This window comes from Adiantum capillus-veneris, chromosome 8 (genome assembly GCF_014529385.1).
Source record: "Adiantum capillus-veneris isolate H3 chromosome 8, ASM1452938v2, whole genome shotgun sequence".
NCBI classification, from domain to species: domain Eukaryota; kingdom Viridiplantae; phylum Streptophyta; class Polypodiopsida; order Polypodiales; family Pteridaceae; genus Adiantum; species Adiantum capillus-veneris.
The window spans coordinates 57,167,611-57,194,008 of record NC_140938.1 but is presented as its reverse complement, the minus strand read 5'-3'; the positions used below and the strand labels follow the sequence as shown (position 1 = coordinate 57,194,008).

The following is a 26,398-nucleotide window of genomic DNA, read 5'->3' as shown; positions in this document are numbered from 1 at the left end:
CATGGAGCTTTTGATTCATGAGGATGGTGCTTCTCACAAGACTTCTTTAGAGGGTTACTTGCACAAAGTACTAGATCAAATTACTCCTATCTCTCAAAAAGCTCCAATCAGAAGGTCCATCCAGGTTGCTAGAAAAGATTTTCTTCAAGGGGACAGTGGGTTGGATGCTATTTTGAGACTGAAACAAAGATGCATATATCCATTTATCCAAAGTGTTCTTTTTCCTAATCAACTTGGTGATGATAGCCAGCCACATGTGTTTAAGATGTCATCCAAGTGCCCAGGTTCAGGACTGGATCTTGTTAATCAAATGCAACCAAGTGGCTCATTGGAGGGCCAATGGGTGCATTTTGATCATGTGCATCGAGTGAAGGGGTGGTGCACAATGGGAGTCCATGTATATGATCCACATGTACGTGAGTTGCTCACAATCGCAACTTGTGAGTTTAAGGTGCAAGATCACCATGCTCAGGTTCAATTTTGGAAAATGTTAAACAACCAAATGGTGCAAAATGGTTTTCCACTTCCTCAATTTAGAGGTTTCATGTCAGATGAGGCTCAACAAAATTGGATTGCAGTGCGCACAGTCTACTTTGGTGGTCCGAATAATAAGGTGGAGGAGAAAGAGAGGTCTTGCTTTCACTGGGAGACAAATATGGTGGATCACACTAAGAAGTGCATTAAAGCTAGCCTTTCAAGTAGAGCACAAGTATATGTGCAGGTAGTGGAGAAGTGCACCTTCTGAGATGGAGAAGGAACGATGTAAGCAAGCTATACAAAACTATTGGACTGACAACCACATTATTGAGGGACAACTACAAAGCTTACAACTATGGCTTGCATGGTGGGATGCACGTGCATCACATTGGATTGATCAGTTTCTTACACAACACAAGGATTTGGGATTTGTACCATCAACTAACCTATCTGAATCTAAACATGCAAGTATTCGTGCTGCACATGGAGCAACAAAGTATGTCTCATTGTATGAGGCTACCGCTATGGACTTATTCTTAGCAATGCAACAAAGTGAAAAATATAAGTCTTTTATGGATGGAAAATATCATGGTATTGGTTCGGACTTGAAACAACTAGCTGAAAGGCTAATGGAAGGACACACAACTCAAGCTATTGAGAAGAAGGTTGTTGATTTGACTGCTTCTACAATGGATGCAGTAGGTCTTGCCTCTTCGGAGTATATGAGACAGCCCATGGAGCAAGTAAGTTTGCGTCGAAAAAGAAAGTTGGATCACTCAACTCCGATTCATGAGACTGACAGTCATAGACCTGAATATAATACCATCACAACCTCTAGAGCTATTCCACAATGTCCAAGCTTCAAAGTACAGCAGGTAAAGGAGTCTGAAGTTGCAGAGTCCACTTGGGCCATTAGGAGAGCACCTCCTAAGGCTAAAGTGAGTTGTTTTGGGTTAATCAAGGAGACAGGTTAGAAGTACAACATTGAATCTATCATTTTTGGTCGCTAACCTTTCCTCTATGGTCTTAAATTTTTTGTTGTTGATGTAGGTGAGAGGTGTGGGGTTGAGATCAACATAAATGGGGGAACAACATTGCATGGTGTTCCTGCCCCTTGCTTCTGTTACCATATACATGTGGTAGTGATGTGTGTGAACACACTAGGACCGCCGGGGCATTTTTTCCCTCTTTAGGAGGTTTTTTCCCCCGTGCATTGTATATATGCCCATCACTCTAGGGCTATCTATTTTTCCATTGCACACTAGGTAACACACTCTCTATTGTGTGCCTTGAGCTTCCTTCGTCTTCTCCAAGCTTTGTGTGTTTCTCTGCAACCCTAATTCCAATAATTGGTATCAGAGCAGGTCACGTCCTCCCGGGCTTAGTCGCCAGCTGTTCCAGCACACGCCTGCTCACTTTCTCCGATTTCAGTAAGCTTTGGCGAGCGTTCGCAGGTCGACAAAATTTTTGGGTCTGCTCAGAATTTCGATTTGGGCTCATTTCAGCCTCCGTTTCCACTACATGCAGTACTGCACATGCTATTTCGTCATTTTGTGCAGAATTTCTGTCAATGCCGTTTTCTGCGTAACAGGTGTCTTATAGTCTTCTATGGTTTGTGCTATATAGCACAGGTTGTTCCCGCTCCGTTTCTCCTATTTTCGGGCAATTTTCACATGAGATGCAACATTTACCATGGCTGACAACCACAACACAAATGTGTTCAAGATGTTTGCTCCTGAGGACAGGTTGGATGGGGACAACTACCCTATGTGGGCTTATATGATGCAACATGTTCTTGTGTCAAAGGGTGTCTGGAACATTGTGCAGGGCATTGATGTAAGTCCTGGTTCTGAGGATGTAGGCGATGTTGAGGATGTTGCAGGTCTTGCTGCAAGGAGTGTAGCTGTTAGAGTTGTTTGCCTACGGCAGAACAAGCTCATTGGGATGTTAAGGATGCGCAGGCTCATGCATTGATTGCGTTGTCTGTGAAGCGCACCATTGTTCCTCACATCCGTTCAGCAAAATCTGCAAAACAAGTTTGGGATATTCTAGCAGGTCTTTATGCAAGCCGCAATGAGACTAAAATTGCTTTGCTGCGTTGTCGTGCTGTGACATGTACATAGTGGGAACACATGCTACAAGAGTTATCTTCTAACTTTTTAGATACATAATTATATTTCCTATAATGTACATATGCATATGTAAGTATAAAAATAAGCTTTCTATCTCATCTTATTATCTCAAGGGTAATGTATTCTTACTTTACCATCAAAAAATACTATGGGAAAAGTGTCAATAGCTCCACCTCTTTAACTTGGGGCAAAAAGCATTGATTCTTTCTTTCTACCATCTCATTATTATCTCACACCCTATCTAGATCCTATATCTAGAGTAATTTCCAATCTATATATATTCTATGTATTTTTCATATTTTTCTTATATTTCTTTTAAAATAGCTACTAGGAGGGAATCAAATCCTAATGGGACACTAGGTGGCATTATTTCAAAGATACACTTATTTTAATGCATTATTGCAAGCATGATTATAAAACTTTGTCAAGGAGCAATGTCATGCTTTCATATGGCATGAGGTGTCCTTTGGAATCAAATGAAAGTCTAGGCTAAGGGGACCACATGAAGACTTTTGCTTCCAGAAATGGACCCTATTTTGATGAATTTTTTACACAAGGTTCCAATCCGAATTGGAAAATGATTTTGAAATAAAAATCGTAGCTAATGAGCACTTTTCCAATTCCTGTTCACACTGGCTCCTCTCTTCTTGTGTAAACCCTTGTGGGTTCCCTTCACCTATAAAAGGGGACCTCTTCTTCCTTGGAAGGAACCCAAGCATTCAAGCCATTGATGAGAGGAATTCTTGAGGGAGTGAGTAGTAATGCCTAATTGTACTTAGCCCCATTAACATAAGCCCAAGCCTACACTTTCTCCTAGAGGAAAACTAGCCATTCTTGTACGCCATCCTTGGAGGATCAACTCTAATCAAAGAAGGTGTTGTACTTGGCGTATCAATCAACGTTGAATTCTCCCCTCTTCTTCTCTCTCCCATCAATAATGGTGCCGAAGGGTTTCAAGTAAGATGTGTTCTACATTGATGTTTTCTTGATTTCTTGTTGTTTTCATTTTCATCTCTAATCCAACATATATATATGTATCTAATCTCATCTCCTTAACCAAACCTATCTCTCTCATTCTTAGTAATTCATCCTCTCTAGGTTCTCTTTGCTACAGGTACATCTCTCCCCGCAGTATCCTTATTGCTTACGGGCAAGAATAGGGCTTGGGAGGGAAACTTCTCATCTCTTCACTTCTCTCATATCTACATTTCTCACATACTATCCTAGATGAATAACCCACATGATGATAATTTCTATCGCTTTCACTCTGTACGATCTCTTAGAATTAACGTATGGATTAGCCGTAAAATACACTTTCAACAACATATAGTGTTTCTCTTTGGCCCAGAAAGGCTCAATGAAATAATTTTATCACCGGATCCCATCATACTACCTCTCATAGACTATAACTTTTCTTTTGACGTAAGCGTAGTTATCTTGCTATGAACCAAGAGGATTTGTACACACAATTAATCCCAATCACTAGACAAAATATATATATTATGGTAAGCACAAAACTACAATTCCAAAGAACAATTCGTAGCCTATTTGGGCAGCCAAGATTGAATGCCATTAACTCATCTGTTAACCCTTTCATATTACCCATGATACGATATGACCATAGCCTTGATGTTTTCATCTTTGTGTTATTTTGACATTTTCTTTTGTGTTCTTTCTTTGTGCGTGTGAGTGCAAGAGAGAATGGGTGGGCTTCTTTGATTGTACTTCTTTCCAAACCCTAGTCTTCATGGCATCTATGGTTTAACTCCTTCATATAGTTTTTGTCGAGTTCTCTCACAAACTCTCACAGCCATAAGCCCGGTGCTTTCCTGGCAAGACCGCAAATTTCTCGACATATTTTTGGTGAACCCGACGCGAATCTACTAGGGTGAGAGTTTGTGGGTAACCATGGGTGATCATGTTGAGCAACAGGGTATGCATTTTGACCCAGCAACAATGCAAATGTTTCAAGCATTTGCAATGTTCATGCAACAACAACATGCTACTGAAAGAAGGGAGATTTCAGCAACGAAGGCCATACAAGCGGTCGTCAACAGAATGGATCAGTTCAATGGCAAAGATGTAACCAAGTACTTACGCGAGTATGTGAAGGAGATGGAGCTGCATTGCGTGTTAGAAGGTGAGATGATTGAAAGCTTTGAGCTAGTTGTTGCTCCAGAAATTAGGGAGCATGTTAGGGCAATTAAAGATGGGCATGGGAGAAATTGGGAAGAACTCAAAGTAGCTTTAAAGGAGGAATATTTCATGGAGGACTCTGAGAGAGTGACCAAAAGGACATTCTTAGAATGGGTAGTCAAGCCAAAGCAAGGACTATCAATAACAGAGCTACTTAGGGAATTTGAGCGGCGCTATGCACAACTCACTAGGACAGAAAGGGCCACACTAGATGCAGAGAAGACAGATCTTTTCTTACAAGCTGCAGGTAAAGAGTTTCAAGAAAATTTGGAGCTTCTTCTTGAAGATAAAGATGCTGAGCAAGGACTAAAGACCGACTGGAATTAGGTTGAAGGTGCCGTCTCACTGCTTGCCAAACGACAAAGAAGAAGGGACAAGATGGTAGTAAACACTACAAGTCCTTCCACCTCAACTTCTGACAAAATGGTAAAGCCTACTTTTATCGCTCCTAAGTTTGATGAGTCCATGCTAGATGAGCTTGTGAAGGGAATGAGTGACTTGAAGGTGACGTTTGCAAAGCTTGAAGAAAAAGGCCAACCATCAGGGCCACTTCCTAGGCAAAGACAACAACCCAAAGAAGGGTTTGTTAATAGATGTATTTGGTGTGATAGTACAAACCATGTAAGAAGGGATTGTGATGATTTTAGTGATGCTTTGTCAAAAGATGTTGTCTTTTTTAAGGATGGTAAAATCCACTTAAGAGAGACAGGTCTACCCTTGAGAACTAACTTTGGGAAGGGGGGAATGCAAACCTTAGTTGAAGATATGGCAACCAAGCATGCCACCTCTTCAGTTGAGGCAGCTACTTATGGAGTAAAAATTGAACATTTTTGTGATGAAGAAGTGAGTGACCATCATGGTCAAATTTGGCCAAATGTCATGCAATTAGCTAAAAAGGGAAATCTTACAAAAGAGATTCTACATGAAGCAGGTGATTGCATACGTCTAGAAACAGGATGGAATGATCCAGTGGACTCATTGTCAGTGCATGCCTACATTACAAAATGCCAACAAAATGAGGCAATTGTAGAAGAGAAGCGCAGACGTGAGAATGCTGATGAAGGACCATCAAAAAGAGCTTCTAGAAGTGGGGGAAGAAGCGACTCAATGCCTTCTCAAACACCCTCAACACAAGGAGCATCTCCACCTGAAGTACTCATGGAGGAGTCTACAACAGGAAAGAAGAAAGAGCCAACGAAAGGTAAGACAAAAGGCCCAACTTATAAACTACAATCTGATATTGAGGTTGCTATAGATTTAAAGAAAGTCTTGGAGGAAAGGATCTTGAATAGCAAGATTGAGTTTACTCTGGCAGAAGTTCTTGGCATTGCAAAGCGTGAATTCCATGAGGAGATCATTGACATCATCAAGAGAAAGAGGCAAACCCTTGCTGAAGTTTCTCGTCCACAAGTTGAAGGGGAAACCTCAAAGACACAAGGGATGCAACTGCAAAATAAAGAGAATGATGGAGCTGTGGTAGGATGCTACCAATCTAGTGGGAGAGTGAAGCAAGTGTATTTCTCAAATGATGATGAAGAAGTTGAAGATATTCCTAGGAGTTACTATTCACGAAGTCATTGGGCAAGGGCTACTACAGAAACTTTGGTCAAGGTAGGTGATCTTGAAGAGCCATTTGTTGCCTTGATTGACCATGGTTCAGAAATAAACATAATGTCAAAGAGTCTCTACAACAAGTGCAAATGGACGATGGACACAGATCATGGCTGGATGGTAAAAGTGGCAAACAATTCATCCGGTGAATTGTATGTAGCATGTCCAGGTGTGAAGGTAACAATAGGTGATGTAAAGATTGACCAAAACTTCTTTGTACAGGATACATCTTCATATCATCTCATCCTTGGACAGCCCTACATTGTGGGAGTTCGAATGGAAACAAAGGTAATGGACGATGGTTCAGCATATGCTAGGATACGTAGCAAAGATGGTAAACGTGCTGTCCAATTTTTCACAGTTTGTGTAAACCATGAAAGAAATCGTGACAACCTCAGAGAACATCCTCTACCAAAGGTGAGCAAAGAGTTTCATGATCATAGAGAAATGATGGGTTTTGGCCAAGTACCATTGTAAAGCGGGATTGCAGTGGTACAGAAAGAAAAAGGGTCTCGCCTGATCCAAAAATAGGTGAAGCATTTTCAACGAGCTCCTTGGTAACAAAGAATGGATCGGTATGTTTTACAAAACTTGAAGATTTGAAGAGATGTGAGAAGCAATATGTGCATAATGTACAAATAGGCATGAAAAAGAGTGGGTTGCTAGAGCCTACTGAAAATGTTTTGGGTTTGTGTGAACAAGTTTCTTTTGTAGATACTATGGGTGAGCTTGATGCTATAATGAGGTCTAGTTTGCATCTTGAAAATGAAGTTGTGGAAGTTTGCTCTATGGAAATGTATCAAGTAATAGAAGCCTTTAAAGAAAGCCAAACAGTAGGCCCAGAAGTCCATGTTGAAACTAAATACAAGAGTGTAGCAAAGAAGGTGAAACCAGTAGCTTCACCCTTACCACCCAACAACAGGGAAAAGATTGAACAGGCTTCTTTACAACCAAGTTTGCGGAATCCTAAAAAGATCGGGCATACCTTCACAAAGGAGTCTTTTCAAGAGTTGCAGATTGGTTGCGAGGAGTTTCTAACACAGGAGGAGACAAAGTGCTTCAAAGAAATGCTTTCAAAGCATGGTAAGGCTTTTGCATTTGAGCCACATGAGATAGGATGTGTTGATCCTTATATTGTAGCTCCTATGGTAATTTTCACAATACCTCATGTGCCTTGGAATCTGCGGCCTATTCCGGTTCCAAAGGCTCATTTGCCAAAGTTAGTAGAGCTACTGAATGAGAAAATCAAAATGGGAATCTTGGAGCCTTCTTGTGCTCCATACTCAAATAGGTGGTTCACAGTTCCAAAGAAGAATGGTTCTCTACGCTTCATCCAAGATATGCAACCAGTGAACAAGGTGACAATTAGAAATGTAGGTACAGGTCCAATTGTGGATGAATTTGCAGAGGCGTTTGCAGGGAGGGCAATCTACTGAATGGGGGATCTCTACTCAGGGTATGATCAATTTCAGCTTGCAATCGAAAGCAGAGACTTGACAACCATGAGGACACCTTTGGGTTTGGTAAGGATGTGTACCTTGCCACAGGGAGCAACCAACTCGGTTGCACATATGATGAATGGGATGAATAAGGTCTTACGTGACTTTATTCCTCAAATCACAATTCCTTTCATTGATGATTTGCCTATCAAAGGATGTGAAGAAAGTGACAAAGATGAAGCTTTGGATCTCAAGGGATGTCGCAGGTTTGTGGTAAATCACATAAATGATTGTGATAAAATTTTGTCTAGGTTGGAAGAAGTGAATCTTACATTGTCAGGGAAAAAGTCTATGTTTGGTGTCAATGAAGTGCTCATTGTGGGGCACATGTGTGGGCCATATGGTAGGAAACCTTGTCCAACAAAGGTAGATGCCATCCAAAGAATGAAAGAAACATGCACTAGCATCACTGAGGTTAGAAGGTTTCTAGGAGCATGTGTCTTCTATGTTATTTGGATTCCACATTATGCACATGTAGCTGATCCTCTTTATCAGTTGCTTAGAAAGAATCAAAAGTTTAAATGGACAGAAGTACATGTAAAATCCATGAAAAAGCTAAAGGAGTTGCTTTAGTCAGCACCAACTTTGAGAAAGGTAGACTATGAGTGTCAAAGGCCTGTGATTGTGACAGTAGATACCAGTCCTACAGGGATTGGATGGGCAATAGGGCAAGATGACAAAGAAGGACACAGGTATGTGGTAAGATTTGGAGCAAAGGTACTAAGTGCTCGCCAAAGAAACTATCCACAAATAAAGAGAGAGCTATGGGGTATGGTTAAGGCCTTGAAAAATGGGAAAGAGTACCTAATTGGTGCATGTGTGGTTGTAGAAACAGATTGTCTACCACTTCTTGGGATGATTACAAGCTGCTCAACACCAGACATTGCTATGTTGCGGTGGATTGCCTACATTAAGTCCTTAAATCCCGAGTTTAAGCACATTGCAGGTAAAGTCAATACAGTGGCAGATATGCTATCAAGGGCAAGGTATGAAGATGAGTAACATATGATTGATGAGGGAGATGATGTAGGAACAAAGTTCTATTCCATCTCTCATGTCAAAGGTAACAATGTCAACATGACTAATCCACTTGAATTGTTCTTGAAAGATCTTTATGAAGGTGATTGGCTTCTTATTGGAAGCTACTTGAGTACTCTAACAAAACAGGATGATTGGTCTGAACATGAATTCAAGAGGATACGCAGGAAAGCATATGGTTACTTTTTGAGGGATGGTTACTTGTGGAAGCATCCTAAACAAAAGGGTGCTACACCACAAAGGGTTATATGTAAAAAAGAGACTCAAATAAAGCTCATGCAAGAGTTTCATGAGAGTCTATGGGCTGGACACAGGGGTGTGTGGGCAACCTTCTCCAAGTTGAAAGAAAAATACTGGTGGAAGGGTATGTATAAAGATGTATCTCAGTTTGTAGAGTCATGTGTAACTTGTCAAATGTATTCAAATGTTCGACATCGTGATGGATTTCACCCTACATATCCACTAGCCATGCACTATAAATGGGTTGTGGATCTAGTCACAATGCCTTTAGGACTCTGGCAGATGAGGTACTTGGTTCTTGCACGAGAGGACCTAACTAATCAGGTTGAAGGAAGAGCATTAAGAGCTAAAACCACAGAAGCTGTGTGCAAATTCCTTCTTGATGAGGTGATTTGCCGTTATGGTTGTGTGGGAAAGATCACTGCAGACAGAGGTGAACTGGATGCCGAAGAAGCAAGGGAGTTCTTTTCTAGATTAGGAATCAAGCTTTCTCTTACTACAGCTTACAACCCTGAAGGCAATGGAAAGAGTGAAAGAAGGCACCCTCCTATCATCAAATCTTTGGCCAAGGCTTACGAAGGAAGAGTTGGTGAGTGGCCAAAACTGTTACCATACGCTTTATGGGCTGATCGTACAACACATAGCTCAGTAACTGGCTACATGCCTGCGGAGCTAATGCATGGTCAAAAGCCAGTGATGCCGATTGAGGATACAATTCCCACATGGAATGTACTACCTTGGCAAGAGGGGCTTAGTAGGGAAGATCTCCTTGCATTGCGCATAAGGCAACTAGAGAGAATACCTGGAGACATTGAGGCTGCAAAAGAACGACTCAAAAATGCAAGATTGAAAAACAAGGACTACTTTGATAAGCGACATCGGCTCAGGAGCAAAGCAATTGACAAAGGTGACTGGGTTTTAGTGTATGATAGTAGCCTTGATAACCAGCACACAGTCATGCGTAAGTTTTCAAAAAGATGGTTTGGACCATATGTTGTAAAACATGTGCATGAAAATGCTACTTACAGCTTGTCTGAACTAGATGGCACAGAAGTAAAGATTCCCATTGCAGGAAAAAGGATCAAAATGTTTAAGAGAAGAGGAGACAATGATCCAGAAAATGTTGATGAGGAAGAAGAGCAAAACACAGGTGAAGATCAAACTGAAAATGAAGCTCTGGAATCATCCAGTGAAGATGAAAGCAAGGAAGATGTACAAGAGGGCTGATCTTACAAAGAAATAATTTGGCACATACCGGAGGATGTGCAGGTTTAGAGGGGGTGGATGTCGTGCTGTGACATGTACATAGTGGGAACACATGCTACAAGAGTTATCTTGTAACTTTTTAGATACATAATTATATTTCCTATAATGTACATATGCATATGTAAGTATAAAAATAAGCTTTCTATCTCATCTTATTATCTCAAGGGTAATGTATTCTTACTTTACCATCAAAAAATACTATGGGAAAAGTGTCAATAGCTCCACCTCTTTAACTTGGGGCAAAAAGCATTGATTCTTTCTTTCTACCATCTCATTATTATCTCACACCCTATTTAGATCCTATATCTAGAGTAATTTCCAATCTATATATATTCTATGTATTTTTCATATTTTTCTTATATTTCTTTTTAAATAGCTACTAGGAGGGAATCAAATCCTAGTGGGACACTAGGTGGCATGATTTCAAAGACACTTATTTTAATGCATTATTGCAAGCATGATTATAAAAATTTGTCAAGGAGCAATGTCATGCTTTCATATGGCATGAGGTGTCCTTTGGAATCAAATGAAAGTCTAGGCTAAGGGGACCACATGAAGACTTTTGCTTCAAAAAATGGACCCTATTTTGATGAATTTTTTACACAAGGTTCCAATCCGAATTGGAAAATGATTTTGAAATAAAAATCGTAGCTAATGAGCTGAAGTTTCTGCCCATATTTTTACTTTTTTATTTGGAGCTACGGTTGAGGAGATATGATCAAAATACTGGACCCCAGTCTGCCCACATCATGCAGGGACAGCTCATTTCCAACTTTTCCAATTCCTGTTCACACTGGCTCCTCTCTTCTTGTGTAAACCCTTGTGGGTTCCCTTCACCTATAAAAGGGGACCTCTTCTTCCTTGGAAGGAACTCAAGCATTCAAGCCATTGATGAGAGGAATTCTTGAGGGAGTGAGTAGTAATGCCTAATTGTACTTAGCCCCATTAACATAAGCCCAAGCCTACACTTTCTCCTAGAGGAAAACTAGCCATTCTTGTACGCCATCCTTGGAGGATCAACTCTAATCAAAGAAGGTGTTGTACTTGGCGTATCAATCAACGTTGAATTCTCCCCTCTTCTTCTCTCTCCCATCAATAATGGTGCCGAAGGGTTTCAAGTAAGATGTGTTCTACATTGATGTTTTCTTGATTTCTTGTTGTTTTCATTTTCATCTCTAATCCAACATATATATATGTATCTAATCTCATCTCCTTAACCAAACCTATCTCTCTCATTCTTAGTAATTCATCCTCTCTAGGTTCTCTTTGCTACAGGTACATCTCTCCCCGCAGTATCCTTATTGCTTACGGGCAAGAATAGGGCTTGGGAGGGAAACTTCTCATCTCTTCACTTCTCTCATATCTACATTTCTCACATACTATCCTAGATGAATAACCCACATGATGATAATTTCTATCGCTTTCACTCTGTACGATCTCTTAGAATTAACGTATGGATTAGCCGTAAAATACACTTTCAACAACATATAGTGTTTCTCTTTGGCCCAGAAAGGCTCAATGAAATACTTCTATCACCGGATCCCATCATACTACCTCTCATAGACTATAACTTTTCTTTTGACGTAAGCGTAGTTATCTTGCTATGAACCAAGAGGATTTGTACACACAATTAATCCCAATCACTAGACAAAATATATATATTATGGTAAGCACAAAACTACAATTCCAAAGAACAATTCGTAGCCTATTTGGGCAGCCAAGATTGAATGCCATTAACTCATCTGTTAACCCTTTCATATTACCCATGATACGATATGACCATAGCCTTGATGTTTTCATCTTTGTGTTATTTTGACATTTTCTTTTGTGTTCTTTCTTTGTGCGTGTGAGTGCAAGAGAGAATGGGTGGGCTTCTTTGATTGTACTTCTTTCCAAACCCTAGTCTTCATGGCATCTATGGTTTAACTCCTTCATATAGTTTTTGTCGAGTTCTCTCACAAACTCTCATAGCCATAAGCCCGGTGCTTTCCTGGCAAGACCGCAAATTTCTGGACAGCGTAAAGAGTTGGAGTAGAAGATTATGCATGAGGAAGATGATATGGACACTTTCCTTGCTAGTGTCAAGGATATCAATGAGCAGCTTATTTCTGCAGGTGAAGTCATTTCAGACAGTTCCCTTGTGCAGACTGTTCTTGATGCCTTACCAGATTCCTACCAGGCTTTTGCTAGTACTTGGAGACTGATGACCCAAGGAAATCCTGAAGTTGTCAAGTTTGATGCATTATGCACATTGCTATTGCAAGAGTCACTTTCTAGAAAAAATAGAACTAGGCAGTGTGCAGTTGAGCAGGCTTTTATTGCTTCTCAAAGAAAGGGTGGTAACAGTAATGCAGCCACTTCTTATGGTTCTGCTGCAAGTGGCAAAAATTCTGTTCCTAATGCTTCTGCTGGCAGTACTTCATCTAGAAATTCTGGTGATAAGGGCAAAAAGAAGATGCGTTTCCATTATTGTAAAGCTAATGATCACTTGATCAAGTCGTGTCCTAAGTTGAAGGCCAAAGAGGCTAAGAAGAAAGAGGGTGGTTCCACTGCAAATGCTGGTTCCACTACAAATGCAGCCATTGTTGAGTCTTCTATGAAAGGAGACTGTGTTGCTGATGTTGATGCAGAATGGGCTTTTAGTGCAGAGTGCACTTACAATCCTGCTGTCCATGATGCATGCTTGTCAGTTGTTGCTGCAGATTCACATGTGTGGTATTTCGACAGTGGTGCTACAAAGCACATTACCTCACATCGTGAATCGTTTACCTCTCTTGAGTCTGTCCCTCATGGGAATTCAGTCACTTGTGCCAACAACGCCTCTTATCCAGTTCAAGGAGTTGGAAAGATTGTGCTCACTGCTGCTAATGGCAGTTCCTTCACACTTGTTGATGCGCTTTATGTACCTGGGATCTAGAGGAATCTCTTGTCTGTATCCGCACTTGCTAGACTTGGACTTGTAGTCAAATTTGTGGATGACAGATGTACAGTTCATGATCTCAGTTTTGGTGATGAAATTGTTGCATCTGGCCTTTTGTGCCGTGGGCTGTATAAGCTCACTTTGTATGACAAGTGTGGACAAAATTTTGCAAATGTTGTTGCAGATTCAAGGGCTATTTCAGATGCAAAACTTTGGCATGCACGTTTTGGTCATCTGAATTTTGCCAGTTTGCTGCGTTTGCAGAAATCTGATATGGTTACTTCTTTGCCGCCTCTTGAAGCACCTGTCAAACATGTTTGTGAAGAATGTATTTTGGGTAAGATGCAGCGTTCTAAATTTCCAAAGGATGGTTCAATTTGGGCCACATGCAGGTTGCAGCTTGTGCATAGTGATGTTTGTGGGCCCATGCAAACTCCGTCCTTGGGCAATTACCTGTACTTCATGACTTTCATTGATGATTACTCCAGGCATGCATGGGTATTTCCGCTTAAAGCGATTCCGAAGTTTTTATGTGCTTCAAACAATTTCTGGCTATGGCTGAAAATGTCTCGAAATGTACTATGGGCACCCTCCATTCCGATCGAGGGGGGGAGTATATGTCTCATGAATTTAATGCATTTCTGGCTAGTCGTGGGATAAAACACCAATGTACAGTGCCTTATACACCTCAGCAAAATGGTGTTGCTGAGAGGAAAAACAGGTCAGTGACGGAAATGGCACGATGTATGGTCAAAATTCAAGCTTTGCCGCATTCTTTTTGGTTTGAGGCCATTATGTGTGCCAATTATGTACTTAACAGGTGTCCTACAAAAGCTTTGCAGTCTATTACTCCATATGAAGCATGGCATGATAGAAAACCTTCTATTGAGCACATGCATATTTTTGGTTGTTTGGCATATGCTTTGGTGCCACAAGTGCAGCGCAAAAAATTGGATGATAAGGCTGTCAAATGTATTTTTGTTGGTTATAGTGCTGAAAGCAAAGGTTACAGGTTGTATCATCCGCAAACAAAACGTATTCTGGTTTCACGGGATGCAGTGTTTGTGGAAGATTCTGTTCAACCCTTGCTGTCATGTACTAGAGACAGTAATGTAAGCTCATAGGACATTTATGACACTTTGTTGCCTCTTTTCAGTGGTGGAAATACGAATGTAAGTTCCAATGAGGCAAATGTACATCCTATGGGGGTTTATGAAAATGTTTTAGATCAGCCTATTACTGATGCAGATGTACATGATGTACTTGATGAGGAAAGGGCTAAAAATGAGCAAGCTAGAGGTATGCCAAAATGGCTGGTGCACACTTTGCGTGACAATAAATTGGATGCACCTTTGTCTAGTCGTACTCGTTCAGGCTCTCGCCATGCATCTTATGCATCAGATTGTTATGATTTGGTTGTGTCTAGCTTACATGATGTTGAGGAGCCTCTGTCTTTTGATGAAGCATAGAATTCAGAAAATTGGATGGCTGCCATGCAATCAGAATATGATGCACTTATAGAAAATGACACATGGACTTTATGTGATTTGCCTCATGGAAAAAAGGCCATTGGTACGAAGTGGGTTTACAAGTTGAAACGCAAGCTGGATGGTGAGATCGATCGCCATAAGGCTCGACTTGTTGCAAAGGGTTTTGCACAGCAAAAAAGCATAGAATATGAAGAGACTTTTGCTCCCACTTGTCGTATGACTACTGTGCATTTTCTATGTGCATTGGCAGCTCATTTTGGTTGGGATGTACATCAATCAGACATTGTTACTGCTTTCTTGAATGGTGACATATTTGAGGAAGTTTATGTAACGCAGCCTCACGGTTTTGTCATAAAAGGACAAGAGGACAAAGTGTGCAGATATAAGAAGGCTTTGTATGGGTTGAAGCAATCTCCTCGTGCTTGGTATGAGAAAGCTGACACTCATTTGATCAAACAAGGCTTTCGTAACAGTCCAACAGAAAGCACATTGTATGTCAAGAGTGAGGGTGATGTACTTCTCATTGTGGTTTTTTATGTTGATGATTTGCTGATCACTGGACCAAATGAGAGACATATTGCTGAATTTAAGGCTGATTTGAATGCTACTTTCAAGATGAAAGATTTGGGGTTGTTGCATCATTACTTGGGTATACAGTTTAAGCAGTGTGATGGTGGTATTGCCTTGTGTCAAAAAAGTTACATAGAGACATTGCTATGTAAGTTTGGACTTGAGGATTGCAAACCTATTGCCACTCCCATGGAAACAGGTTTGAAGTTAAGTCTACATGATGCTGGCGATCCTGCTGATGTCACTCTTTACCAAACTGTCGTTGGCTGCTTCATTTATGTATGCAACACGAGGCCGGATATTCAGTTTGCAGTCTCACAGGCCAGCAGATTTATGCATAGCCCAGGGTCTAAGCATTGGCAGGCTGTCAAGAGGATTTTCTGCTACCTTAGTGGCACTTGACATCTTGGCTTGTTTTATCCCAAGGGGGGATCATTGCCGCCAGACTTACATGCTTTTTCGGACTCAGATTGGGCTGGTTGCTTTGACACGCGAGTGTCCACAAGTGGTTTTTGTTTCATGCTTGGAAGTTCATGTATATCATGGTTGAGCAAGAAGCAACCTACTGTGGCCACTTCGAGTTGTGAGGCTGAGTACAGGGCAATCTTCACAGCTACGATTCAGTGTGTATGGCTCAGACACCTTATGGCTGATTTGGGTGTTGGACAGGACATTGCCAACACTATCTACACTGACAGTCAGAGCGCATTGGCAGTTGCGAGGAACCCAATTTTTCATGCTCGCACAAAGCACATTGAGGTGCATTACCACTATGTCAGGGAGAGGCTCTCATCAGGAGAGATCAGCTTGGCTTATGTGCCAACATAGTACAACCTTGCAGATCTTTTCACAAGGGCATTGTCTCGTGAGAAGCTTGAAGCTTTCCGCAAAGCTTTGGGCTTACTCCCCTTTGTGGACTGATCCTCTCCTCAGGGCATGGAACTTCCCTTTACTCATGTGCCAGCTCTCGTTCACCGCATCACTCCAGGGGGGATTTGTTACCATATACATGTGGTAATGATGTGCGTGAACACACTAGGACCGCCGGGACATTTTTTCCCTCTTTAGGAGGTTTTTTCCCCCGTGCATTGTATATACGTTGTGAGCGGTATGAAAACACACACAATGCCTCTATAACGACCCGACACTCACTCTTGGGAAGATACACGCACACACACTATGGGGCACCACTCGGCTTAGACAACACACCTGTCCGAGACAAGGAACACACCTCTGGAGTGAGAGGAGAGAGACTATCACCTTGCCCACTCCACACAGACACACATACACACACACACCCAAAAAACTCAGCTCAAAAGAGGAGAATTTCTGATGTTTAGATACAATTGAGCTTGGGCCAACACCAATGGGGCAAATAGCTCACACAATATGGGTAAAATAAGCCAGATACAATCACAAACTAGGGCAGATACAATCACAAACTAGAGCTCATAAGAGAAACTTACACAGAAAAACAACAGGAAAAGATTGAGGAATTTGGCAAAATGGACAGCACCATCGCGTTCGGAACGGCCCAAAACCCCAGTCTACAATGTCAAAGTGCTCAAATCCGACCTCGGATGAGCAGTTTACGACCAAAACAAGCTCCAAAATGAGCAAAAACACACCTGCGGATGTTCCTCCTCTCTTCTCTACATTTTTTCTGGTCTTCTCTCAGTTTTTTCAGTTCCCACACTTAGCTTTATTATTTGGGCACCTGTGGCCTTTTAGATGACCTCAAACGGACCCCGAACAGGCCAAAAACTAACCTCGCAGTGCATAGTTGTCACCTTTTTGCATCATCCGCACACCTGGCACTCATTTATTTTCAATAACGTGTCTCGCAACCACGTGAAGTGGCCCCAAAAAGTGGTCCTAATGATGACCTTTCTGCATAACTCTCACAAGAAAACACCACTTTGTGTCTGTATTCATCCACGTGAAAATATTGACCCCGTTCGGCCTCCTGACGCCACTCGATGCCATCTGACGCACCTGCTTACCTCATGTCTTCGGCCCGGGGATAGCTTCCTCGAGAAGTTTTATGCACTACCAACTCCTCCTTATTGTAGGAAAAACACACTAGTACTGATAATAGTGAAAATCGTTGCACTATGTACACCCTGTCCTACCTGTACACACGTGGGCCCCACGTAACCACCTGGCTATGGAAATTGGGTAATCCTTTATTCGATGCACCATGCATGTGTATGTACATATGTGAAATCCCTTGGTCCAAAAAACTCCTGACATAATTTGCCCCTCCCCTAGCCTGCTAGATCATTCATGATCAGCAGCAGCAAAGAGAGATATGAGACTCGCCGCATCACAGGTCTCCTCATCCCTCACCAACACTGCTTGCTCCACAGACAGCTCATCTTGCTCCACCATCATCAATCTAGCATGATACAATTTAAGACGCAATCCATTTACCCTTGACTTATGTAGAACACCATCGAGGTTAGCCAGCTGATATGTGCCATTTGGAAAACACTCCACTACCTTGAAAGGGCCTTCCCACTTAATTTCAAACTTCTTTTTGAAGGCGTTGTCTAGCTTATTGTTGTAGCGCAAAACCAAGTCATGTTTCTTGATACCCTTACTTTTGACCTTTTCATTTATCTTCGCCAAAGCCTTATCCTGCATCTGCCCATAATGCTCCAATGCGCTCATCCTATCCAAGTGGACCTCTTGTAACTGCAAGAGCCTCTCTTTGAATGCATCACTAGGCGGCCCAAGAAACTTCTCTAACATCTTGACCGCAGGCAACTCTATCTCCACAGGCAATAGTGCTTCCTTTCCATACACCAAATGAAATGGAGTAAACCCTGTACCTGTCTTCACCGAAGTACGGTAAGCCCATAATGCACTAGGCAATTCCAAATCCCAATTCTTTCCTTGGTGCTCTGTCACTTTAGAAAGAATTTGTACCAACTCACCATTGAATCTTTCATTTAAGCCATTACGCTGCGGGTAATAAGGAGTGGTATGCTGGTGCCTAATCTTCATCTTTGTGCATAAGAAGTCTAGCAGTTTAGCTCTAAATCCTGGCCCCTTATCTGAAAGTAGCTCTAATGGCACCCCAAACTTGCAATCATACACAAATTTTGCCACATCCTTTGGAGTGATCTGTTTTACTGCTATAGCCTCTTCCCATCTAGAGAGATAGTCCACTGCCGTCAAGATATAGCTTTTGCCCCTGCTTGTGATAGGCAACGGGCCTATTGCATCAATCCCCCACTTTTCAAACACATCAAACGCCATAATGGTTTTTTGTAGCTCTGGCTTCAACACTCTCTTCCCAGATGCTTGACACCTATTGCAAGACCTACACCAATGGTGAACATCCTTGTGCAAACTAGGCCATACATACCCCTCTTGCAATATCTTATGCAAGGTGATCTTTAGAGAAAAATGGCCACCACATGCGCCTTCATGATTCTCTTCCAACACTCTGTAAAGCTCCTCCCGCCAAGGTACACGTCTCAACACGAGATCAGCCCCTTTCATGTATAAGACATCACCAATCAATTTGTACTTGTATGCTCTACGCACAAAGCCATACTTCTTAGACTTCTGAATCTCCTTTGGAATGATTCCTGTTAGCAAAACTCCTCTTCTTGAGCCAAACTTTCCCAGCCATGATAAAGAGGTAAAGTGGTCCTCAACACAAATAGCTCCCCAATCATGCCTTGAGCTGCTTCATGTGCCTCTCCATTTAGAGCACGTTCAATGTGTCTGATGATCCATGCTTCGAACTTTTTTAACAAGCCTTTAATTCTGAAGCACATTTCCTTCAATGAGGTGTTCTTGCTCTTCCACACACCCAGCACTTGCTTCACCACTAACAAGGCATCACCTTTTATGCTCAACCTTTGAACCCCATGCTTCAAACAAATGTGTAATCCGGCTTCCAGAGTAGCATATTCAGCCTCATTGTTACTATGAGCATCCAATTTGAACCCTCTCTTGCATACTAGCTTCCCCTCTGGATCATAAAGTGCTATACCCCCTGAAGCTGCATCATGGCTCTTTCTGTATGAACCATCAAAGAACAACACATGTGCATTGCTGATCTGTGGCACTTCTTCAACTACCTTTCTCACCACCTCTTCCTTAACAATAAGGGGATTCTCCTTGTAGGTCAACAAATCAGCTAGGGTAGCCCTTGTACTATCTTCCACTAGAAAAGAGAACTCAAACTCTTGCAGCTCAATTACCCATTTCTTCACCACATTTGACATGTTAGTACCATTAATTAACTGTGGCAAAAAGGCATAACTCGTCAAGAAAACAAAAGGCTGTGGTAGCAAGTAATGGCGAAATCGTCGACAAGCAAATATTACACTGGCCATCACTAGCTCTACTTCCGAGAACTTTCTCTCCGCTACCAACTTCACTCGGCTTGCACAATACACTGGCCTCATATAATGGTTGCCCTTCCCCTTTTGCAATAGCATGGCTCCAATGGAATCATCCCCTACTAATGGATTTACATAAAACACTTTCTCCCAATCAGGAGCCTGCATGGCTGACAACCCCCCTAACACCTCTTTCACCTCTTGAAACACTTCTTCACACTTGTCATCCCATTGCAATGGATCATGCTTTGCCACTTGCTGTAATGGATATAGAAGTTGCGAAGAAAATGGAATAAACCGTGCCATGTACTTCACTTTGTGTATAAAATTTGCCAATTGCTTCGTACTTGTAGGTGATGGAAGAAGAATAATAGACTTAACCTTATCTAGATCAGCCTCAATGCCATTTTTTGACACCATATGGCCCAATAACTTCACCCTTGGCTGTGCTAGATGACATTTCTTTGGATTTAGTTATCCTCCACATTCATCATATCGAGCCAATACCATCTGCAGCTTCTCATGGTGTTCAGCCCTACTGCTATAAACACAGAAGTCATCCATAAAAGCTTTAACACAACTACCAATGAATGGTTCCAACACCCAATTTGCTCTCTCTTGATAGAAGGAAGGTCCATTTGACAACCCAAATGGAAATACTGTGTAGCAATAGCAGCCCCATGGCGTAATAAAAGTGGTCTTTTTGCGGTCTTTAAGAGCAATCTTCAATTGAAAATAGCCTGAAAAACCATCACACACACTGTACCTCTCATAACCTGCCACTGAATCCAAGATCTTATCGATGAATGGAAGAGGATATGGGTTCTTCTTAGTGGCTGCGTTTAAGGGTTTAAAATCTACACAAATTCTCCACTTCCCATCCTTCTTTGGACTGACTACAACTGGACTCACCCATTCTATGGTCTCCACAGGGACTATGAACCCTGCCTTCAACAACTTGTCCACCTCTTCTCGCAAGGCTTCCATTTGCTCTTGACCCATCCTTCTTAGCCTTTGCCGCACTGGCTTAGCACCTTCTTTCAGATCTATATGCATCTCTTCGCCCTTGAACCCTCTGATCTCTTCATATGAAGTAATGAACAAATCAGGAAAACTAGCCAGCATGTGCAAATATATATACTTCTCCATAGCTGAGAGGTCTCCACTGATCATTTGTGTCATCAATTCCTGCTTCTTTGACAACTCAACCTTGGTTTGCATTAGCCCTTCAATCACTTCATAAGGCCCTTCACTTTCATCTTCAACCTCATTCGCAAATGCAACTAAACCAAACTCTTGGATTTCTTTGTCCATCAAAAGAAATGCAACATCAGCATCCTCATCACTGTTGGTAGTGCTATCACTGTCCTCATCTGTCACCGTGGAAGAGTCTTCATCACTAGACTCATCCTCATCTTCATAAAGCTCCTCTAATCGTTCCTTGTGTCCATATTATAAAGCTTCTTGGTACCTGTCTTTCCATAGAGGCTAATCGTACCATGTCGCCAATCTTGAACAGCTCCCACTGCACGTAACCATGGTATGCCCAGTATAATAGGATATGCTCCCAACCCTGCTGGCATCACATGAAAATCAACCACTGCCTTTGCATCATATGCCTCCACTTCTAAGCTCTTTACAACACCCAAGAATTTTACTTTTTGATGGTTTGCCAATCTGATCCAAAAACCTAACACCCCAGCCACTGTGAGACCCATCTTCTCAACGCATGAGTGTGTTATGACGCATATTTGGGCTCCTCCATCCACATAACCTTGTCCCAAATTTTTCCTTTTATGCCACATATCTACTATTGGACAAATGTCTGGTAGCTCATCCATTGCCAACACCTTTACTGAACCTCTCTCTGGCTCTTTCTCCATTGGGTTAACCATCCTCTTCCACTGTCGCTTTAGCTTAGACACCATCTCTATAAGCTGCCCAAAAGTAACATTTGCCTTCCTGCTCATCAGATCCTCCTTTAAGTCATAGCTTAATTGCCCATCCCCTAATGGAAAATCTGAAACATGAAACTTTCGACGAGCTCTCCTTTTCCGCTTGGCCTTGACATCCTCGCCTTCATGGCTCTTTCCTTTCTTCTTACTAGGACCTGGGGCACTTCTTCCTTCCTTATCCTCTGTGGTCCTCTTCCCAATAGGCATCACTAATGTATCCTCTAGCTTTGATGCCTTCTCCATGGTGACTATACTTAGCACTTTTTTCTTTCCCTTTTCCTCTTGGGTCAGTCCACTGGTTCCTTCGTCTCCCTTAATTTCGATGCCATAATCATTTGACCTAGTTAGCACCTGTCTTGGCAATGGATACATGTCTCCCCCCATCCTTGGTGGTTTATCACATTGCGGGCTGATGTGACCCAACTCTCCACAATTATAACATGTGGGCGTCTGCCTCCAAAACCTACCATTGCTTTGTCCAACCATTCCTAGGCCTTTCTTCACCTCCTGGCTGATTTGCAAACCTCCCTCGACCTCGATTATTTCCCACTTGACCTAGCATGTTTAGGCTGAGATTCTTCATCAAATCTACCACTTGCCTCTTGTCTTGCCTTAGCCCATCATCTTGCACCAATGTAGTGACCACTGCTGGCATAACCTGAGTAGTAACAGGAACCACTCGTTCATGATGAACCCCTGACATGCGACCTTGTAAAGAGTCCATAGGCTGAAATTCAGACCTCATGGGCAAAGACTCCACCCCTAACTAGCTCATTTTCCTCAACTTCCACTCTTTGTTCCTTGCTACCTCTAGTGCATCTTCATATGTCCTAGGCTTCTTTAGCTCCACTCTCCAACGCATATTCTCCCAAAGACCAGCCAAGAACCTGTCCTTCTTCATCATGTCAGACGGGGGTACCTGTGGTGCTAAGGCCTTGCACATCCGCTCCCATGCCAATGAGAACTTACGTATGTACGCATCTACCGGCTCACCTTCCTTTTGCACCAAACCTTGTACTTCTTGCCACACTTTGTCAGGATCTTCTATCTTCACAAACTCCACTTCCAACCCATGCCGTAGATTGTCCCAACTCAATCTTACAGGTGGATCAGCCACATGCAACTCTTCTTCAAATGCTTTAGACCAAACTCGTGCATCACTCTTCAAACAAATTTGGAGAAGACGCAACATCTGCGCAGGGTCATGAATCTGGTTGCTAATGCAGGCAACCTCCATCTTTTCCAAAAAATCTTCCACATCTTCATCACTTCTTCCATGAAACTCCGGATAAGAGAAAGCCATGGCTACCCAAGTTACAATGCTTTGAGAACCCCTTTGAACACACGTGCAAGAACCCAAAACTTTTGACTACCCAATCTCCAGAAACTTCAATGGAGCTCAACTTTAGATAAGGACAAACACATGCACATCAAATGAGTTTTCATAGTTGATCATCGGAATTACAATAGGCAAAGGACATTCCAAGATCTCTCGTAATCTTCTTGGCCCGAACATAAAGACTATGCGCTGCTGGAAAAAAATCTTCCTTGACACATGAACATTTATCTGGATTCTTTGAGTTAGATGAAATGGAGTGAATTGAGGGCCATTTTGATCATCCATTAAAGCCAACCATGAAGGCACACCTGACATAACCTCTGATTTTGCCAAAATTTCAGCAGCATAACAGCATAAATGGCTCAAAAGACCAAAAAACCAGCCATCATAACTTGGGAAAATTTTGGCAGAGTTTCCCCAGAAATAGAGCAGTAGGAACCCAAAATATAGATTGTATATGTATGCATAAACTGTCAACAATAGAACCCGAGCATCAAGTAGGACTCACTAGTACATAGCCTATGGCGAGGTCACAAAAAGGGTGCTCCAGCTATCTGTATCACCGAAAGGATCTCCACATTTGAGAATCCCCCAGCTCAATAAAAACCTCACGCTATCGACCCTCACACGAAGGCTAATGCAAATCGCCTATAGTCAAGTCTCAGAAATGACTATCTTCCAGACCAAGTCTCAGAAATGGCTGGGACTGCCAAATACAACCAAGTATGGCTCCACAAATGCGTACAATGGCAGTTTCCACAAGTAACGTACAATCCAGCAGACAATGCGCTCAAATAGGCGACAAGTGATGCATACCCACAACAACTGCAAGTGACATCACTGCTAGTATATCAATGTACTCCAGCTACCTGTACCTGTGTGAATCACCTGTAGCTGTACCTGTCCCTATAACCTGCAACCTGCAACCTGTAATCCTGAATCTCGAAGCTTGAAGCTCGAAGCAGAAGGTACTCGAAGAAGATCCTCCGTGGGGGCGCCAAAAGAATGTGAGCGGGATGAAAACACACACAAAGCCTCTATAACGACCCGACACACACTCTTGGGAAGATACACACACACACACTATGGGGCACCACTTGGCTTAGACAACACACCTGGCCGAGACAGAGAACACACCTCTGGAGTGAGAGGAGAGAGACTATCCACTTGCCCACTCCACACAGACACACATACACACACACACACACCCAAAAAACTCAGCTCAAAAGAGGATAATTTCTGATTTTTAGATACAATTGAGTTTGGGCCAACACCAATGGGGCAAATAGCTCACACAATATGGGTAAAATAAGCCAGATACAATCACAAACTAGAGCAGACACTTCGCTCATAGGAGAAACTTACACAGAAAAACAGCAGGAAAAGAGTGAGGAATTTGGCAAAATGGACAGCACCATCGCGTCCAGAACGGCCCAAAACCCCAGTCTACAATGTCAAAGTGCTCAAATCCGACCTCGGATGAGCAGTTTACGGCCAAAACAAGCTCCAAAATGAGCAAAAACACACCTGCGGCTGTTCCTCCTCTTTTCTCCATGTTTTTTCTGGTCTTCTCTCAGTTTTTTCAGTTCCCACACTTAGCTTTATTATTTGGGCACCCGTGGCCTTTTTGATGACCTCAAACGGACCCTGAACAGGCCAAAAACTGACCTCGCAGTGCATAGTTGTCACCTTTTTGCATCATCCGCACACCTGGCACTCATTTCTTTTCAATAATGCGTCTCGCAACCACGTGAAGTGGCCCCAAAAAGTGGTCCTAATGATGACCTTTCTGCATAACTCTCACAAGAAAACACCACTTTGTGTCCGTATTCATCCACATGCAAATATTGACCCCGTTCCGCCTCCTGACGCCACTCGATGCCATCTGACGCACCTGCTTACCTCATGTCGTCGGCCCGCGGATAGCTTCCTCGAGAAGTTTTACGCGCTACCAACTCCTCCTTATTGTAGGAAAAACACACTAGTACTGATAATAGTGAAAATCGCTGCACTATGTACACATTGTCCTACCTGTACACACGTGGGCCCCACGTAACCATCTGGCTATGGAAATTGGGTAATCCTTTATTCGATGCACCATGCATGTGTATGTACATATGCGCAATCCCTTGCTCCAAAAAACTCCTGACAACGCCCATCACTCTAGGGCTATCTATTTTTCCATTGCACACTAAGTAACACACTCTCTATTGTGTGCCTTGAGCTTCCTTCGTCTTCTCCAAGCTGTGTGTGTTTTTGTGCAACCCTAATTCCAACAGCTTCAAGGGAAGAAGAAGATACCCAGGTGGCACACGAGAGCAGGTCATTTGGTTTTGCAATAGCAATGTGCAACATGCTTGGAATGTGCATGGATCTGTTATTTTTCCACGAGGTCTTGCACCTGGGGTGTGGCCCATCTCAAAGGGAACGTTTCTATCTTTAGAAGAGACAAGTTTATTGCGAAAGTCAGGCTTTTTTTTGGATGATGGCTCTCAAGAAGGTGCAGTTATAGAAAGTTTTTGGTCTCAACCTCCTGCAAGTGCAACACGGCCACAAAAGAGGGATGGTAGAATGGTCAAGTGGAGAAGCAAACTCACCAAAGATTTCAAGGATAAGAGTGGCTTGGCAAGAAAATCAACCATTAATAGGCTACTTAAGTACCTCTCTTCTTAAGCAAGAAAGAGAAACCAAATGCTCTGATACCAATGTAATGGAAATGGCCTATGAACTTTGAGAGTAGCGGAATTAGGAAATTAGATGAAGCACTTTTGTGAGATTACTTTGTGAGCATAGCGGGTGAGCTTAATTGATGGTAGCAACATAAACATGGTACTTAGTTAACTTGGCATGAACAATACTTTTGCAAGAGAGAGAGTTTAGACAACATGGCAATAGTCGAAGACCGGATTCATACGGAGCCCGTCCCCCCTCCAATAGCCATTTGTATTATAGTTTCTCTCATCAAGAGAGACTTGGTACAATACAATCTTTGTGTTCCTTGTGACCTAAGTGATGCAATGAAGATGGAAAGCTTCATGTTCTTGGAGTCAGAGGGATCGAAAGAACGTGGGATTTCATACTCCATCACAATAAGTCAATTTCCACGGTGTACATGTGAGGACTTTGTGAGACGAGATGCAAAGGCAAGTACTTATATTCCATGCAAGCATATATACTTTGTATTTCTAAGGACTCTTGGATTGGATGCAAATGTTCATGCATTTATGCATCAAGCTGCTCTCTCAAATATAGAGTTATTCCAAGCCTTGCATGGAAGACGTGTGCTAGTGGCTTCTTAAGCTAG

At 42.2% G+C, this 26,398-nt stretch overlaps 1 pseudogene; it reads left to right on the top strand.

Annotated features, from left to right (window-relative positions):
• Window positions 1-746: 746 nt before the first annotated feature.
• Window positions 747-25,580, top strand: LOC147452186 (uncharacterized; annotated as a pseudogene).
• Window positions 25,581-26,398: the final 818 nt, after the last annotated feature.